The following is a 20,915-nucleotide window of genomic DNA, read 5'->3' on the forward strand; positions in this document are numbered from 1 at the left end:
GTTTGTCCCTGTATCTATACCACACTCTATTACTTACTGTAACTTTATATTATGTTTTTATACATGAAGACTTGGTTACTCTTAGGACGCCATCCTTCCATATACATTTTAGAATTAGCTGCTTGCCAAGTTCCTTGAAATCCCTATTGAGATATTAACTAGAGTTCAGCTGACTTTGTAGATCAATTTGAAGAGAATTGACGTCATTTTCTTTCTTTTCTTTCTCTCCTTCCTTCCTTCCCTCCCTTCCTCCCTTCTTCCTTCCTTCCTTTCTTTTCTTTCTTTCCTTCTGTCTTTCTCTCTTTCTTCTTCTCTCATTTTGACAGGATCTTGCTCTGACACCCAGGCTGCAGTGCAGTGGCATAATTACAGCTCACTCCAACCTCTGCCTCCTGGGCTCAAGTGATCCTCCCACCTCAGCCTCCTGAGTGGCTGGGACTACAGGCATGCACCACCATACCCAGCTAATTTTTGCGATTTTTGCAGAGGTGGAGTTTAACAATGTCGCCCAGCCTGGTCTCAAATTCCTGGGCTCAGGAGATCTTGCCTTGGTCTCGCAAAGTGCTGGGATTACGGGCATGAGCCACTGTACCTGTCAATGTTATTTTCATACTATGACATTTTATCCATGAATGTGGCTCATCTGTCCGTTTACTTAAATTTTGTTTCATGTCTTTCAATAAAGTTAATGTGTTTTTCTTTATAAAGTTCTTCCATGTCTTACATCATGTTTATTCCTTAGCTTTATTTGCTTTTATAACTGGCATCTTTTTAAATTATGCATTCTAAGTGTTTATCCCTGGAGTAAAGAAATGCAGTTGATTCATATTACACCCTCTTCATTAAACCTTTAAACATTATAATAACTCCAACACTTTGTAAAGTCTTTTGTGTTTTCTAAGTAAACAATTATATTCTCTGTAATAATATCAGTCTTGTTTCTTCCTTTCCAATACTTACACATTTTACTTTTCTTCTTATATTGCACTGGGTAGGACCTCAAGTACAATGTTGAAAAGAAGTGTTGATGTAGACATTTTTGTCTTGTTTCTGATTTTAAAAGGGATGCTTCTAACATTTCACCTTGAAGAATGATATTTGATGTAATGTTTTTTGGTAAAAACTATGAGATAGGAAGTTTCATTATGAATTGGTGGTAAATTTTAGCAAATGCTTTTTCTGCATCTTTTTAATGATATGGTTTTTCTCCTTGATCTGTAAATGTGGTGAATTATATTAATAGCTTTTCTATTGTTACACACCTAAGTAACCAGTCTATTGTTAAGACCTTCTATTGTTACAGACCCTGGCAGACCTAAGATTAACCCTACTTGGTTATGATATATTATCTTTTAAAATATGCTCCTGAATTCAATTTCTAAGATTTTGGGGTTTTTTTTGAGACAAAGTCTCACTCTGTCACCCAGATGGGGTTCAGTGGCAAAATCATGGCTCATTGCAACTTCTGCCTCCCAGGTTCAAGCAATTCTCCTCCCGAGTAGCTGGGATTACAAGCACCCGCCACAATGCTCAGCTAATTTTTGTATTTTTAGTAGAGATGGGGTTTCACCATGTTGGCCAGGCTGGTCTCGAACTCCTGACCTCAAGTGATCTGTCCTCCTTGGCCTCCCAAAGTGCTAGGATGACAGGTATGAGCCACCACGCCCAGCCCAGGTTTCTAGGATTTTTGTGTTAATGTGAATGAATGAGATTAACCTCTCAATTTCTTGACCAATTTTATTTCTTTACATGCCTCTAATGGATTTGTCACTGTTGCTAAGCACAGGTTAATTATCCATAACTCAGAAGGCCCTTTTCCCTATCCTGGTCACCTAGTAGCCTTTCCATTCTGGCCTTTCCTTCTAACCTCACTGCTCTGATGTGTGAGTACCAACCACAGTGAAGGCCAAACACAGCCCCACAGTTCAATGGCAGGCTTGAAGAGGCCAAGCCCGTGGAGGCCTGGCTGATTGTCAATCATGTCCCTCTTCTCTTGCTCAAAACTCACTTTGTCTGAGAAGCTCTTCCTGATTGCCAGCCTATGGTCTACCCTGAGGACAGGAGCCACGTCTTTTTGTCCCTCTGTTCCTAGGGCCCAGCACAATGTTTGCACAGGGCACCTGCTCATAAACATTGGTGGAGCTGAGTTTACCCAACTCTTCTTGGCTTAGTTGACGCTGATTAAAAATTTTTTTTCAAAATATTCTTCAGCCTTTTTTTTTTATATGCATGTCATGCACATGCAGAAAGATAGACAGTGGTGGTTTTGCAGATAAGAATTGTGTGTATGAGGAATTTCTTTTCGTCTTTCCAGTGTCAAGGCCTGCCTCACACAAGCCTAAGTCCCTTCAAAGTCTTGTCCCATTGGTGTTTTGATCCACATTCCTCCTCACACATTGAAAATTCTAGGTGGGCCCGACTCTAGTGTTTCCCGGCCAGCCTGCCCCTTCCTGCTTTTACCTCTGGGCCGTACCTTTGCTCTCATTGTGATTTTTTCCTGTCTTGAATCCCTCTTCTTCTCATGAACTCCTCTTTTATGTTTTACTGAAATAAAATCCTTGGTGAGATTGTCCTCTCTTCCTTTCCTTTCCTCCTTCACCCACTTGTAATCAGTCTTTCATCCTCTGTGCTCTACAGATATTGCATACACGCCTTTAAAAAGAAATCAAAATTTAAAAAAAACTCTGAACTAGTTCAGCGTAATTTCCTTTTTTTAATTTTTTTTTCTAAAAATTTAATTAAAACGTTTCTCCTTTTTATTTTTTAAAAATATTTTTTACCTTTTTTCCTAGCCTTTCCCTTCCTCATCTATAATGTATTTCCTAAAATCAGAAAATTCTCTTAATAGAAGTATGCTGTAGACCGGGTGTGGTGGCTCACGCCTGTAATCCCAGCACTTTGGGAGACTGAGGCGGGTGGATCACCTGAGGTCAGGAGTTCGAGACCAGCCTGACCAACATGGTGAAACTGTGTCTCTACTAAAAATGCAAAAATTAGCTGGGCGTGGTGGTGGGTGCCTGTAATCCCATCTACTCTGCAGGCTGAGGCAGGAGAATTGCTTGAACCCGGAAGGCGGAGGTTGTGGTGAGCCAAGATTGTGCCACTGCACTCTAGCCTGGGCAACAAGAGCAAAACTCCATCACACATGAAAAAAGTACACTACAGTTGTCAAAATCAGGAAACTTAACATGAACACAAATACCACCATCTAATCCACAGTTCATTCTCAAAATCATCTGTGATCCCTCTCATTACCATTATTGTAATGATCCCATTGCTATAGATATGTGTTTACAGTTCTCTGTGCCTTGTGTGTACATAATGACCCCAGGAGTCTGGGATTATACCTTTTATCCTTGGTTCTAGGAAGGTGCCTTATAAGTTGTGTCTTCTGTGGATGTGCACGTGTGTGTGTGGGGTGATTCATCAATGAAATCATGTGGCTTGTCTTGGGTTCCTTAGTCCTTCCTGTATGGCCTTCCCCTTCCTGCCCTGGGGTGTGCTCCCTCATTCTGTGGATTGGTGCCATCTTTCTCTCTCTCTCTCTGAACCTTAACACTTCATTTCTGAGCCTTCATTTGGACTAATTAAGATAACTTAGACCGGGTATGGTGGCTCATGCCTGTAATCCCAGCACTTTGGGAGGCCAAGGCGGGCAGATCACAAGGTCAAGAGTTCCAGACCAGCCTGACCAACATGGTGAAACCCCAGCTCCACTAAGAATACAGAAATCAGCCAACTACTTAGGAGGTTGAGGCAAGAGGATAGCTTGAACCCAGGAGGCGGAGGTTGCAGAGAGCGGAGATCCTGCCACTGCATTCCAGCCTGGGTGACAGAGCGAGCAAGACTCTGTCTAAAAAAAAAAAAAAGATGACTTAGTCTAAATGGTGGCTTGCAATCCTTCTCTTCCTGAATAGTAGGCAAAAATGAACACTGCAGCCCTCCTGTCCTCAAGGGCCTCTGTTTCTAGTGTCCTGTGGCCTCCTTCAAAAGTCAGCAGTGTGCCTTGCTCAGAGTCTGTGCTGGATGTCTACAAGTGTGAGAAGGTGGCCCCGAGCTGAAGAGCCCAGGGTTCAAGCACTCTCCAGTCAGGCCACTTGGCCACATTGTCAATGGCTGGACATAATGTTCCAAACCGGCAGTATTATATTACTTCCCTTTAGCTCATTTAAAGCCAACAGGCAGTTCTGAGAAGCATGTCAGACTAAAAACTTGGACTGCCTGTTTTATGAGGGGAAAAAAATATCAGTAAGAGACCAAGGAGAGAAATTGAAAAAGGGCTGAGGCACACCTCATGGGGGTTGTTACTATTTTAAAATGCTTGACTTTTTAGCTGGCGTCACTTATCCCTTAAATGCTTGGAGCTCCGAGGGCAGAAAACTCTGCAGAATTTGCAGAGAGGTTCCCTGCTCTCAATAAGCTTATAATTTATGCCGTGTGGTTGATTTAGCTCTTTGCTTTCACTTTGTCTCCCATTCTTTATCGAGCCTTTCTATTTCCCACATTATTCTTGTTTATTTCATTGCACGATTGATGATGAAACTTTGTGGAGCGCCAATAATATGCATGACAATGTGAGAAACTTGGAACTAGGTCCCGGTGGGCTTATACAGGTATTGATCGACTTACGACCTATGCGACTTACGACCATTCGACTTTACGACCACAATCGCTAGCCACGACTGCTCCGCGTCTGGCAGCGCAAACGTTGCCCAGCTGGGGGTACGACAGTGCGGACCAGCTTCCGGCAGCACTACCATCTCCGCGTGCATATAGCCTACTCAACTTATGACCAAATCGTGTTACGACCGGTCTGTCAGAACCAATCGTGGTCGTAAGTCGAGGACTAGCTGTAATACAAGACGGACTCTAATATGAGTGTGTGGTTTTCCACATATCTGCAGCTTTTCATTTTTTTCCTTGGGGTTCGGTGCCTTCACAAGAAGCAGCTACCATTCACCTGCTCCATTCAAATCCTCTTCTAAGCACTACCATCTTCCTAAATCTACATTTGAAACTTTGTTCTCTTGTCTCCCTTCCCTCTGTGAGGTGTTCAGGACAAGAATCTATTCTTCACAGATTGGGCAGTGTTTTGATCCCAGTGGAAGGCCGACAGAAATCCCGGTCTTCTCTCCTGGGCAACAGAGCTCAGAGGGCATCATCTGACTGTGGGAGCACAGGCAGATGATTCCAGTGGCTGAAGAGGCCAAAACTCTGCCCCCCATCTTGCCTGCAGTGAAGGGGAGCCATGCTCATCCCAGCAGTTCATCCTCTCACAGGTGGTCATGGATAAATAAGCTTGGGCCACCCGATCCCTCACAGGGGAGAAGCAGTGAGGGGCTGCTCTGTCCTCAGGATGGTTCTGTCGTGGACTGGTTTCTTCGGGATAATTAGCGCTCCTCTCCTATAGCCCCAAATCAAACCCAGCTGGACTTATGTTATGACACCCTGCAATATTTGTTGACACAGTTTTCTTGCTCAAATTGCTATCCTGTCTTCGTGAAGTGAAGGGGAGGAGGGAGAGGGAGGTGAGGAAGCAGTAAGAAGAACGCAGGTCACGTCTCAGCCACCCACGGGGTCCGGAGCCGGCCTCCTCCCCACTGCGCCTTTTCTGATGGTTTGTCCAATTTCACTGGCGTCTCCAGCCTCCCCGGGGGCTCTGGCCCCTTCCCCTAGGGAGACGATTTTTCACAGTGAATCCACTTGTCCGACTCCCGGCTTTTAGCATTCTCTTAATTCCAGCCATTGTTTTACTTCTAAATGCACATTAAATAGCTCATCTTCCTCTTTGGTTCTTTTCACCTTGCTGGTGTTTGCAGATGGAATGATCGTCCTTGATTTATGAGTTAGCCAAGCTGTGCCTAATTATTTCTTCATCTTCACTCATGGATCCTTCCATCCCTTAATCATTCCTGTTTTCCCCCGGCTGCCACTTTCTGTACATTTGTCTGGTAACAAGGCAGCTAGTGTGGTGCCCAGATCCTGTTCCTGGGACTCAGTGTCTGAAGGGGGCAGCTAATGTGCCCAGGACCCGCCTCTCCACGTCGTGAATCAGCTTGTCCCTGAGTTTTTCAGCTCTTAACACCTTCATCATTTCAGCCATTGTGTCTATTGAAAGTACGTGGACCATAAGATACAGTGATTCATCCCTCTGTCTCTCTGTCTGTTTATCACTGCCTCTCTCTCTGTGTCTCTTGTCTCTAGTGTTTGTGATGGAAGGATTGTTCTTCATCTATGGATGTATTTATTCCTGGTGACTTGTGAATAAGGCGCTTCACCTACTTCAATATAGATGTTTTCCTGAATCTCCCGTTGTGTAGGGGAATTTAGGAAGAGGCTTTGCGGGGTGGTGGGTGGTGGAGGGTAGTATGTCTAGTTTCAGGCAGCCTAGGTTTAAATCCCAGCCTCTTCGCTGCCCCTTCCTAGCTGAGTGACCTTGGGCAAGTCTCTTAACCTCCAGAAACCTCACTGTCCATACCTATCAAACAGAAATCTGATTGCTGGAACAGAAAGTTGCTGTAAGGATGAAATGAAACGGCTTGCACAGGCATGGCATGGGGACAGACACACAGCAGGTCTCAGTGTGTATGTGTTTCCTTCAGTTCTTGCACTCAGCTGCTTTGATGGGTGGTTCTCAGACTTTTGGAATTTGTAGACTACGAAAATCTCAAAATACGTTTCGAGGAGTCTGAGTATGCCAACTTTTTATTTTGCCAAGTAGGAACAGTAAAAAAAAAATAATAACACAGCTAATCTCAGTCTATTTTCACTGCATTTCCCTCAAAAGAAACAAAAAGTAAAGAGGACATCATTTGAGTTAAAAATGAAATACATTTATTTAGCTTTACAGAAAACTATATTGTTCTGATTTGGCATATGTCACCGGGAATGGGTGGAAACTTGGTTCACAGATCAGCATTTGGGGATCCTTGCTCTCACAACGACTCAGACAGGCTTTCCAGACAAGCATGTCCTCGCTCTATTTGCCTGGCCCAGAGGTGGGAGGGGTAGGTAGGAGCATGAGGGGGTGGCACGTTTTTCAGTGTTAAATGTAAAGTTTAAAGATCTGCCAGGTGTGATTGCTGGGTCTGGGGGTCTTGGGACTGCTAGAAATAAGAGTAGATGTGCGAAGTTGTTGTGTACAATGTAGAGTATGTGTAGAGAGCAGCGGCAGAATATTTCATGTCTAAGTGTCAGGTAAAAGAAAGGCTCTGTGCATTTTAGTTTTTAAAAGGATGCAAGTGAACAATCAAAACTTGCCACACATCACAGGAGTTCAAGACCAGCCTGGACAACCAAGTGAGATGTGGTCTCTACAAAAAATTAGCCCAGTGGGGAGGCTCATGCCTGAAGATCCAGCTACGTGAGAGGCTGCAGTGGGAAGATGGGGGACCGAGGCTACAGTAAGCCATGATCATGCGACTGTACCCCAGCATGGGCAACAGAGTGAGATCCTATCTCCAAAAAACCCCCAGAACTGAAAACCAAAGCAAAACTTGCCACATCTGTAGCTGAAATGTGTTTAGACTCATGATGGTTTCACTCTGACCATGTTCCGAATCCCTTGTGACTTTTCAGACATACACACGCAGGTATACTTGGGGCTGAAATATTCCAGATCTGGTCTAAGTGTGGAGGTGAATTGTTTTTGAGAAGTTTGAGCCAACTCTGCTCAGTTGATTTCACTTAGGGAAGGGCAGAAAAATCCTTTTTCCTTCCTAAGAGAAAATAAATTTACATACATATGTATTTATAGGTCTATATGTGTACTTCGTTTTTTTTGAGACAGCGTGTTGCTCAGGCTGGAGTGCAGTGGCGTGATCTCGGCTCACTGCAACCTCCACCTCCTGGGTTCAAGTGATTCTTCTGCCTCAGCCTCCTGAGTAGCTGGGATGACAGCTACCCGCCACCATACTGGACTAATTTTTGTATTTCTAGTGAAGACAGCGTTTCACCATGTTGGCCAGGCTGGTCTTGAGCTCCTGACCTCAAGTGATTTGCCTGCCTCGTCCTCGAAAAGTGCTGGGATTATAGGCATGAATCACCGCACCAGCCTTATTTCTATTTATTTATTTATTTTTAAAGACAGGGTCTCACCCTGTCACCCAGGCTGGAGTACAGTGGTGCAGTTATAGCTCACTGTAGCCTCAACCTCCTGGGCTCAAGTAGTCCTCCCACCTCAGCCTCCCAAGTAGCTGGGACTACAGGTGTGAGCTACTGCACCCAGCCCACATACATTTTATATACACACACACACACACACACACACATATATTATATATATACATACATATATATAATACATATAATATTTATAGTATATAAAATAAATAAATAAATATATATATATATATATATATATGCTATTTTTTTTAAACAGAGTCTCGCTATTTCTCCCAGGCTGGTGCAATCTTAGCTCACTGCAAACTCCGCTTCCTGGGTTCAAGCAATTCTTAAGCCTCAGCCCCTGGAGTAGCTGGAACCACCATACCCATCTAATTTTTATATTTTTTGTAGAGATGGGGTTTCACCATGTTGCCCAGGCTGGTCTCAAACTCCCAGCCTCAAGTGACCTGCTCATCCCAGCCTCTCAAAGTACCGGAATTATAGGCCTGAGCCACTGCACCAGGCCTAAATATGTTTATTATACACACACACACACACACACACACACACACACACACGGGATCCTTTAACTTTGGTGTCTTTAAACGTCTGGTTCACTCCTACTTGGGTAGGGAACCTTGACCAGGTAGAAGATCTTAGCGGCAACTCTTGAGCTGCAGGGATTGACGTCTGGAAGCAGGTACAGAGCAAGCCTCTCCCTCTCTGTGTCCACGTGGGAGCACACATCTCCTGTGCTGGGAGCTGCTTCTGAGTCCCAAGTACTGCTGACTTTGCAGAAGAAAAATCGTAGCACTTACTGTGTGCTGAGTGCTCTGCGATGCACCTCACATATATTATCTTGTTTAATCCTCATACAACCCTCTGAGCTAAGCATTATTAGAAGGCCTATTTTAGGCTCATGCCTGTCATCCCAGCGCTTTGGGAGGCCGAGGTGGGTGGATCACCTGAGGTCGGGAGTTTGAGACCAGCCTGACCAACATGGAAAAACCCCATCTCTACTAAAAATACAAAATTAGCTGGGCATGGTGACGCGTATCTGTAATCCCAGCTACTTTGGAGGCTGAGACAGGATAATTGCTTGAACCTGGGAGGCGGAGCTTTCAGTGAGCTGAGATCACACCATTGCACTTTAGACTGGATGAAAAGAGCAAAACTGTCTCAAAAAAAAAGGCCCATTTTGCAGATGAGAAAACCGAGTCTTGCAGAGCCTTAGGCCAGGTCGTCCAAAATGGCATACAGCAATGAGCTGATGAGCTTCTGACTCGTGTTTCAGCTACTAGAATGTCTAGCTAAAATCTTAGGCTTGAAATGAGTGGGAAGTGGACTTCAACTGTCCCTTCAGAAATGGCACTCGAAAAAGGAGACGCCTCTCCCCACATTTATTTACTTTTCAAACTCTCTGGAGCACCCCTAAAACATGGCATTTCTCCCTGTTCTTTAAATAGGCAATCTAGGAAACTTTCTGGAGAAAAATTTAGCAATATTTTTCAAAAGCCTTAAAATATTTATGCTCTTTGACCCAGAAATTGCATTGCTAGGAATTTATCCCATAACCCATATGTTCCAGGTTTCCCCAACCCAGGGGTACAAAGGACCACACTCAAGTGTTACCTCTCAGAGGAGCCCCGACCACCCCAGCTACGGTGCTCCTACCCTCCCTTTTTATGTCTTTCTTCAAAGTACTTGCCTCCAGGTGAAATGACGGGCTGTAACTGTCATAGAGGGTGAATCCCCTGTGATAGCGGGGACTTTTCTGTTTTGCCCCTGCTTTATGTCCAGTGACTAAAATAGCACCCGGCACATTGTAAGCCGGCCACAAAGATTCATCAAAGGACGAATGAGCTTATGTTACATAAATACCTCAACTCCCAAGACTCCGAACCCTCATCGGCTTGACTGGCAGCAGGTCTAGTCTTTTACAAATTTCCCACGCTCTCACACCACTAAGGTTCTTCTAGAAGTTTCCACAAGTTTGTCCCTGTCATTGTTCTGCACTGCTGCCAGCAGGTGGAGGGAGACATTCAGTCATGTCCCTTGAGACCAGATTCCACATCTGGCTGTCTGGCTGGCAGCCGTCGAGGAGCCTCTCCTGCCATGCCACGTGCACCTGCTGGCCCCCACGGCCACAAGGGGTACTGCTGCCTCTTTGAGCTGCCGGTCGTGCCAGGAGCTTAGCTCACCTCTTGCAGGGCAGTTTCAAGCCAGCAGCACGCCACAATCAGGCAGAGGTTGGCCTTAGTTTCAACCTCTGCCCGTTTGTATAGGCAGCAAGGACCCCTACCCCCACCTCACCAACTTTTGTCAGGTTCTGCCAGGGAGGGTTCTGTAACAAAGCTTTCTGGATCTCAACATGTTACAACTTTTTCCATGCACCCCAACAAGCAGACATGTCCACAAGGCACCTCCAGACTCAGGGCTGTTGGGTAGAGGGACGGGTACACCAGGCGTGCCTGGAATCTGCCTTCTCTCCCAGCCTCAGGCCCTGCACCTGGGTCTGATTCAGCCTGAGGGAGCTTGTCTCTTCTTCAGCAGTGAGTTGAGGATTGGGGAGTGGCACATATCAGAATCAGATTCTCTGGGTAGAGACGGGTAGGGAAGAGAGACAGAAAAACCCCGCCCCCCTTCCTTGAAAACACCTGCCCAGGGTGAGTGCATTCCTTCTCGCTTACTCCTCTGTCCTCAGGGTTCTTCTTTTGCAATCTGGACTCTGTTTTGTTGTTGTTGCTGCTTTCTTTTAATCAACTTTATTGAGCTGTAATTTACACACAATAAAATTCACCCATTTCATCTGTACAGTTCCAAGAGTTTTAACCAATGTATAAATCCATTTAACCGCTACTACATTCAAGATACAGAACATTCCCATCTTCCCCCAAAGTTCCCTTAAGTCCCTTTGTAGTCAGTCTCCCCCACCAACCTCACCCCATCCCAGGCACTGATTTATTTTCTGTCTCCATAGATTAGTTTTGCCAGTTCTAGAGTTTTCTAGAAATGACATTGCACTGAATGTTCTCTTTCGTGTCTGGCTTTTCTTCACTCAGCATATTTTTTGAGACTTTTCTATGTTGTTGCACATATTGATAGTTCATTCCTTTTTCATTGCTGAGTAGTATTCTATTGGCTGGATATACTGAAATTTGTTCACCCATTCTCCTTTTGATGGACATTTGAATGGCCGTCATTAATAAAACTGCCATGAATATTTGTGGACTCACGGTTTGGTGGACCTGTTTTTGTGGGTTTTTTTGCCTTAAATAAATATCTGAGACTTGAATTGCCAATTATATGAAAAGTGTATATATTTTACTTTATAGAAACTGACAAACTGTTTTCCAAAGTGGCTTTACTGTTTTGCATTCCTGCCAGCAATATGTGAGCATTTGTTTGCTCTACGTCCTCACCGGTATTTGATATGGTCAGCTAAAACCTGTTTTTATATTCAGACCTTCAAAGTCTCATTTAGATGCAAATAGATTTATGAAGAGGGTGATATCACCCCATTTCACTCACACCATGAATCCCAGTCTTTTTCTTTTTTAAAAAATTTGGGACAGAATCTTGCTCTGTCACCCAGGCTGGAGCGCAGTGGTGCAATCTCAGCTCACTGCAACCTCCACTTCCTGAGTTCATATGATTCTTGTGCCTCAGCCTCCGGAGTAGCTGGGGCAATAGGCATGCGCCACCTCAGCTAATTTTTGTGTTTTTAGTAGAGATGGAGTTTCACCATATTGGCCAGGTTGATCTCGAACTCCTGACCTCAAGTGATCTTCCCGCCTCGGTTTCTCAAAGTGCTGGAATTACAGATGTAAACCACCATGCCCCGCCCACGAATCCCAGTCTTAAATGCAAATGGACCTGCTAGACAGGGGGAGGTTTCGTCTAAATCCTATCATCAGCCTTGTCTAAGTTCCAGTTTCTGCCCATTTATAGCTCAAATGAAATCATCAGATAAATACATCCATCTATATGTTCTCAAGGATGTTCATTGAAGCCTTGTCTAGACACAGTGACAAAAACCTAGAAATGATCCAAGTGTCAAAAACTAATAGACTGCTGATTCTAGGACTAGGGTAGGTAATATACAAGATAAGCCTGTAGCATCTTGTAGTGCCAGAAGGTAAGGAAGGCGCAAACAAACTTCCAATTCACAGTGATAAGAGTATGTCAAAGGGATACAGAAGCCAAATTAAAGAGCTCCCACTGGCTAAAACTAGACCGGTTTGAATAACCAAATAAAGTAGTGTTAGATGGTACTGATATTAATGATTGAATAGATAAATAAGTCAGGAGAAGAGACAAATCTCCCGTGCAGTAGAAGTTAAAATAATGTATGTAGATACCGTCCTCAAGAAGGGAAGCAAAGCTCCCCACCGTTTGGATGTGAGCCTAAAAAGTTACCTAGTGACTTTCTCCCAAAGCAGTCAGTGTGGAAAGGGAATAAGACGAGTCACTTAGAAGAATTGCTTGAACTCAGGAGGCAGAGATTGCAGTGAGCTGAAATCATGCCACTGCACTCTTGCCTGGGCAACAGAACAGACTCCATCTCAAAAAAAAAAAAAAAAAAAAAAAAAAAAGTCGCTTTGCAGTGGAGAAATATGCACACTAGTGTAGCCCCTAGCCAGGTGATCAAGGTTAACATCAATTGTGGTAAGTCATGTGTGGGCCCTTTGATATGATATAATGAAAATGGCAGTTTACCTCTGTTGGTCTTCCTCCTAAAACATATAACTCCAATCTAATCATGAGAAAAACATCAGACAAATCTTAACCGAGAAACATTTTACAAAATACATGATGAATACTCCTCAAAATTGTCAAGGTTATCAAAAACAAGAAAAGTCTGAGAAACTGTCCCAGTCAGGAGGAGTGTGAAGATACATGACAACTAATGTAAAATGTTCCTGGAAGGGATCTTGGAACAGAAAAAGGACAGTAGGTAAAAACCTAGGAAATTTCAACACAGTATGGGCTTTAGTTCATAACAATGTATCCATATATGTTCATTGATTATGGATTTCAGGTACCCGCCACCATGCCCAGCTAATTATTGTATTTTTAGTAGAGATGGGGTTTCATAAGAAACGTACCATGCTAACATAAGATGTTAGTAGCAGAGGAAACTGGGTATGAGGTCTATAGGAACTCTCTGTACTATATTCATATTTTTCTGTAAATCTAAAACTCTTCAGAAATAAAAAGTTTATTTAACCCTCCTTCCCCAATAGTGGACTTCCTAAATAAATTACAGTAGCTTCATTAAATGGAGTATACTACAGCCTTGAAAATGGATGCAATAGATATTTACATGTGCATCAAAACATATTCTTGGCTGGGCATGGTGGCTCACACCTGTAATCCCAGCACTTTGGAAGGCCGAGGCGGGTGGATCATCTGAGGTCAGGAGTTCGAGACCAGCCTGGCCAACATGGTGAAACCCTGTCTCTACTAAAAATACAATAATTAGCTGGGCATGGTGGTGGGCACCTGTAATCCCAGCTACTCCAGAGACTGAGACAGAATCGGTTGAACTCAGGAGGTGGAGGTTGCAGTGAGCTGAGATGGCGCCATTGCATTCCAGCCTAGGCGACAAGAGTGAAACTCAGTCCCAAAAAAAATTTCTTAAAACATTGTTAGGCTAGACACAGTGGCTCACGCCTGTAATTCCAACACTTTGTGATCCGCTGAGGTGGGCGGATCATCTGAGGTCCGGACCAACACGACAAACATGAAGAAACCGCATCTCTACTAAAAATGCAAAAATTAGCTGGGTGTGGAGGCACATGCCTGTAATCCCAGCTACTCGGGAGGCCGAAGCAGGAGAATCACTTGAATCTGGGAGGCCGAGGTTGCAGTGAGCCAAGGTTGTGCCATTGCACTCTAGCCTGAGCAACAAGAGCACAAGAGCAAAACTCCGTCTCAAAAACAAAACAAAACAAACAAACAAACAAAAAAACATTGTTAAAGTCAGTAACGGAATAATACATATGCCACACTAATTCATATGGGGAAAGTGTAGAAGGCCAAATCAACATGGTAGGAGAAATTGTCTATAGGTGAGATAATTTCCAATTGTTTATTTATTTTTCCTTTTACTTACCTCTATCCAACTCCCCTCCCCACTCTCTTAGGGTCTTATTCTGTCTCTTGGGCTAGAGTGCAGTGACATGATCTCGGCAGCTCACTGCATCCTCAGCATCCCAGGCTCAAGTGATCCTCCCACTTCAGCCTCCTGAGTAGCTGGGACTACAAGCATGTGCCACCACGCCCACCTGTTTTTACAGCTTTTTTTTTAGAGATGGGGTCTCGTCATCCTGCCCAGACTGGTCTCAAACTCTTCAAACTTTTGGGCTCAAGCAATCAATCAGCCTGCCTTGGCCTCCAAAAGTGCTGGAGCCACCGTACTCAGCCTATTTTATTTTTTTTTTGTTCTTGTTGCCCAGGCTGGAGTGCAATGGCACAATCTGGGCTCACGCCAACCTTCACCTCCCAGGTTCAAGCGATTCCCCTGCCTCAGCCTCCTGAGTACCTACAATTATAGGCATGTGCCACCAATCCCAGCTAATTTTGTATTTTTAGTAGAGATGGTGTTTCTCCATGTTGGTCAGGCTGGTCTTGAACTCCCGACCTCCGCTGATTCGCCTGCCTCAGCCTTCCAAACTGCTGGGATTACAGACATGAGCCACCACGCCTGGCCTATTTTATCATTTTTAAATAATGGCTCAGCTCTAAGACAAAGCCACAGCCAACATCATACTGAACGGGCAAAAGCTGAAAGCATTCCCTTGAGAACTAGAACAAGACAAAGATGCCTACTCGTACCACTCCTATTCAACACAGTACTGGAAGTCCTAGCCAGAGCAATCGGGCAAGAGAAAGACATAAAGAGCATCCAAAGAGGAAAAGAAAAAGTCAAACTATCTCTCTTTGCTGATGATATGATTCTATACCTAGAGAACCCTAAAGACTCTGCCTAAAGGCTCCTGGAAATGATAAAATGACTTCACTAAAGTTTCAGGATGTAAATCAAATCAATGTACCAAAATCAGTAGCATTTCTATACACCAATAATGTTCAAGCTGCGAACCAAAGCAAGAATACAATCTCATTTTCAATAGCCACACACTCATACACGCAAACCTGTGAATATATCTAACAAAGGAGGTGAAAGAGCTCTACAAGGAGAACTACAAAATACTGCTGAAAGACATCATATGACACAAACAAATGGACATTCATACTCACAGACTGAAATCATCAATATTGTTAAAATGGCCAGACTGCCCAAAGCAATCTACAGATTCAGCACTATTCCTGCCAAACTACCAATGTCATTTTCCACAGAATTAGAACAAACAATTCTAAAATTCATATGGAACCAAAAAGAAGCCCAAATAGCCAAAGCAATTCTAAGCAAGAAGAACAAAGCCAAAGGTATCACATTTCCCGACTTCAAACTATACTACAGGGCTACAATAACCAAAACAGCATGGTACGGGTACAAAAACAGACACATAGACCAACGAAACAGAATAGAGAACCCAGAAATAAGGCTGCACACCTACAGCCATCTGACCTTTGACAAAGTTGACAGAAATAAGCAATGAGGAAAGGACTCCCTATTCAATAAATGGTGCTGGGATAGCTGGTTAGCCATATGCAGTATAACTTAGAAGTGGGAGCTAAACACTGGGTACTCATGGACACAAAGATGGCAATGATAGACACTGGAGACTCCTAGGGAAGAAGGGAGAGGTACAAGAGTTGAAAAACTGCTGGGTACTATGCTCACTACCTGGGTGATGTGATCAGTCGTACCCTAAACCTCAGTATCATGCAATATACACATATGACAAACCTGTGCATGTACCCTCTGAATCTAAAAGTTGAAATTATAAAATAAATAAATATAAACAAAAATAAATAAAAAATGATGGCTCAGTGTACCATGTATGATGTGTTAGGCAGCATTTTCAGGTGGCCTCCAACGAGCCTAGTATAATCGATCCCCTTCCCTTGAGTGTGCGGGGAACATGTGCATATGAGGGCTGTCACTCCTTCGATGGGTGACATTATATGACAAAGGTGAGAGGATTTTTGCAGATGAAATTCAAGTCCCTTGCCTGGGATTGGAGAAGATGCTGCCATGAGTCTACAGCTACGAAAAATGAATTCTGTCAACAACCGCCTGAGACCCCAGCCCTAGCCAGCATCTGCATTGCAGGTTTGTGAAACTCACTGAGGACACACCTAAGGCACGCCTAGACGCATGCCCCAAGGAAACAGCAAGGTAATAAATAGGTGTTGTTTAAGCCACAAGGTTTGTGACAATGTGTCATGCAGTAGTAGAAAACTAGTGCAGATAATAAAAAATAATAATAAAGGAAAGAAAAGTCAACTTAGGGCAAATAGAATGAGATCGTGGCCAGGCGTAGGCAGCTCACGCCTGTAATCCCAGGACTTTGGGAGGGCGAGGCAGGCAGATTGCCTGAGCTCAGGAGTTCATGACCAGTAACCACAGTGAAACCTGGTATCTACTAAAATACAAAAAAAAATTAGCCAGTCGTGGCAGCGTGCACCTGTAATCCCAGCTACTCAGGAGGCTGAAGCAGGAGGATTGTTGAACCTGGGAGGTGGAGGTTGCAGTGAGCTGAGATCATACCACTGTACTCCAGCCTGAACAGAGCAAGATTCTGTGTAAAAAAAAAAAAAAAAAAAAAATAGAATGAGATTCTTTCATTTCCAAACACACAAAAATGCCATCTTTATCCAGCCCCGTGAGCCTGTTTGCTGTAGTTATGTCATTCAAAGTATTCATGACTTCTGGTTCCAAAGTTTTCCAAACGACACAGGTAAAGTTGTTTGTATTCTATGCCAATGGATTAATCAAACTAAATGTGGCTGGGAGTGGTGGCTCATGCCTGTAATTCCAGCACTTTGGGAGGCCAAGGCGGGTGAATCACCTGAGGTCATGAGTTTGTGACCAGCCTGGCCAACATGGCAAAACATTTTTAGTCCCTACTAAAAATACAAAAATTAGCTGGGTGTGGTGGCAGGCACCTGTTATCTCAGCTACTTGGGAGCCTGAGGCAGAAGAGTCGCTTGAGCCTGGGAGGTGAATGTTGCAGTGAGCCGAGATTACACCACTGCACTCCAGCCTGGGAGACAGAGTGAGGCTCCGTCTCAAAAAAAGAAAAAAAAAGATCAAACCAAATGCTGTGAATAAAAGTACAAATACTCTTAATTATATGTAGCTGTCATGCAGTAAACCCAAGAAAATATGAAATAACTCAGCTGTAAAAGAAGAAGACAGAGAAAGCTATTAGAAAGCCTGTTCTTTTTCCCCTCCAAAATGGAAAAATCTCTCCTTTTAAAAAATAATACACAATCATTATTTTAAAACTCTAGGCCGGGCGAGGTGGCTCAAGCCTGTAATCCCAGCACTTTGGGAGGCCGAGGCGGGTGGATCACGAGGTCAAGAGATCGAAACCACCCTGGTCAACACGGTGAAACCCTGTCTCTACTAAAAATACAAAAAAAAAATTAGCTGGGCATGGTGGCACGTGCCTGTAATCCCAGCTACTCAGGAGGCTGAGGCAGGAGAATTGCCTGAACCCAGGAGGCGGAGGTTGCGGTGAGCCGAGATCGCGCCATTGCACTCCAGCCTGGGTAACAAGAGCGAAACTCCGTCCCAAAAAAAAACAAAAAACAAAAAAAAAAATAAAACTCTAACAATACAGACAGAATGAAGGAACATCCTTCTAGGAAAGTCAATTTCAAGATTAGGACATCATTGAGAGGGTGAACTATTTTATGTATGTAAAAGAGGGAGGAAAGGAGGGCTGGGCCCTGCGTCCCAGGTGGGCCCCATAAAAGCTGCCATTCTCCAAACACCTTCTTGTTTGTGAAGGCCTGGAGGGAAGAGATGTACTTTGTGAGAAGAATAAACTGAGAACCTGGTTGTCCCCAGAAAAAGGAGTGCGGGCCAGACTTGCTGGGGCTGTCTGACCTCCATCTGGGTTTCCCCCACTCATCCCCCACCCTCCCTGAACTGTCACCCGGGTAGGCAGTGTGGCTACCCTAGGCTGGGAGGGGTGCCCTTCTAGGAGTCATCAAACTGCGCCTTTGAAACCTCAGAGTATCATTTTGACTTTAAAAGGAGCAGAAATAGAAGGGCTCTCTGAAGTGTGATTGAAGAATTAAGGATAAAGCTCTCGACCCAAAAATATTTCAATGACTACCTTTCACTGTGCTCTAATTCCACCATTAAAGAGTCATTTTGGGGGGGATTTTGAAGGCTTTCTGTTTTTAAGAAGCCCTTAATAAATGTAAACATCCCTAGGAGACATAATAGGGAGTTTGACACCTCAGAAAGGATTAGATACAACCCGTTGATAGTAAGAGGACGGCTGGAAGGTAGAAAGAAAGCGAGATAAAGGACCAATTTCCTGGGAGGGGAGGGGAGGGACAGCCTCTGCCTCTCTGGCTGCCTTGTGTAAATAGGAGGCACGTGCATGGCCAGGCACCTGCCCCTCCTGCCTCCACTTCAGACATCGCCCAGGGTTTATGATGTGTTTGCCGACTGGTCTCCAGCATGCTTCTCAACACAGCTCCTAACAGTCAGCTGGGCAGGCTGCGGGGATGAAGCTGCCCTGTCTTGCAGACCAGGTCCTGGGCAAGGCTTTGTTACCTGGGATGGGCACTTGAAATAGTCGTTTCAAGATGCAGGGCAATAATTGAGGTTTTGTGGTCCAGGATCCAGTGTTATGATAACGTTAGCAATCACCTAAGCATGGTTTATAACACGATATCATCTCATTTAATTCTCACACCTGCCCACCCCCCCAACCACGAATACTTTTGTGAAATAGACATAAGAAAAGGCTCCGCTAGCTCATGGTGGTACCAGGGTCTCCATCTGAGTCTTCTAATACCAAACTCATATTCTTTCCTGGCCATCTCCCCCCCCACCCCTCCCACCCCTGCAGATCCTGACCCAGGCACAGCTGTTGCAGATCTAATGCAGGTAATAGGAGAATAGCACATATGTAAATAGGTAAACCTTCCCAGTGTGGGTCCCCCCCCATCACTCATCACTGAGACAACTTGGCTAAGTCAGCTAACTGCCAGTAATTCCTTTGTTCCAGAATCCCATGGACATCAAAACACAAAAACAAAAAATTCGTAAATAACTTTTTGTTTTAAAAATGTAAACCATTCCAAAGTACACAGAGTAAAAGGAAGTCTTCCTTCACCCATCCTTACCACTCCAAGCCACTTTCTAGGCTAATCATTGTTAAGAGTTTGCTAGACATCCTTCCAGCAGACATTTTTCTATGCATTTATACGCATATAAATATAAATATTTGGGCCGGGTAGGGTGGCTCACGCCTGTAATCCCAGCACTTTGGGAGGTCAAGGCGGGCGGATCAAGAAGTCAGAAGATCAAGACCATCCTGGCCAACATGGTGAAAGCCCATTTCTACTAAAAATACAAAAAAAATTAGCTGGGAGTGGTGGCGTACGCCTGTAGTCCTAGCTACTCGGGAGGCTGAGGCAGGAAAATTGCTTGAACCCGGGAGGCGGAGATCACAGTGAGCCAGGATCGCACCACTGCACTATAGCCACGGCAACAGTGCTAGACTCCGTCTCAAAAAAAAAAAAAATAATTAACTTGGTGTGGTGATGCACACCTGTAGTTCCCCCTACTTGGGAGGCTGAGGCAGGACAATTGCTTGAATCTGGGAGGCGGAGGTTGCAGTGAGCTGAAATCACTTCACTGCACTCCAGCCTGGGTGACAGAGTAAGACTCTGTCTCTAAATAAATAAATCAATGTGTGTGTGTGTGTGTAGATATATTCAAACATACAGGTTTTACAATGTACACCAACAGGATTTTCCTGTGCACATTGGTCTGCCACTTTTTCACTTCATGCTGTCATGGGGAGCTTTACATTTAAGTGTATATAAATTTACATCATTCTTTTAAACTACTGCCCAGTCTTCAATAGTATGCACATAGTTTTCTTTCTACCAAAGGACATTTATGTTATTAGCAGTGTTTCCGTTTTACAAACAATGCTGCAACGAACAGTATTATAATTGCAATCTCTTGCTCATGAGCCAGTATTTCTCTAGGATAATTAAACTAGAAGAGAAATTGCTGGGTTAAAGAGTATCTGTATCAGTTCAGTAGCTGCGAAATTTAAAAAGAGAAAAAAGAGTATATGTAATTTATATGTTGATATTTGCTGCCAAGACCATCCCCAAAGCTGGTGCCATTACCTTTCTGCCAACAGGGTCTAAGAATATCCCTTTCCCCATCTTTGCCTACACTGGATATTATCATTTTATTTTATTTTCTGTTTTATATTATTTTTTGAGACAAAATCTCACTCTGTCATCAGGCTGGAGTCCAGTGGCACGATCTCGGCCCACTGCAAGCTCCGCCTCCCGGGTTCAAGCAATTCTCCTGCCTCAGCCTCCCGAGTAGCTGCAAGTACAGGTGCACACAACCATGCCAGGCTAATTTTTGTAATTTTTAGCAGAGATGGGATTTCACCATGTTGGCCGGACTGGTCTCTAACTCCTGACCTCAGGGTGATCTGCTCACCTTGGCCCCCCAAAGGGCTGTGATTATAGGCGTGAGCCACCGTGCCCGGCACCACACTGGATATTATTAATCTTGAAAATCTTTACCATTGAATAGGTGAAGGCTAATATCTTATTGTTTTAATTTGCATGTCACTGATTATTAGCGAGACTGAACAATACGCATTTTTTTTTTTTTT

The sequence above is a fragment of the Cebus imitator genome, unplaced genomic scaffold (assembly GCF_001604975.1).
Source record: "Cebus imitator isolate Cc_AM_T3 unplaced genomic scaffold, Cebus_imitator-1.0 Scaffold58, whole genome shotgun sequence".
In the NCBI taxonomy this organism is placed as follows: Eukaryota; Metazoa; Chordata; class Mammalia; order Primates; family Cebidae; genus Cebus; species Cebus imitator.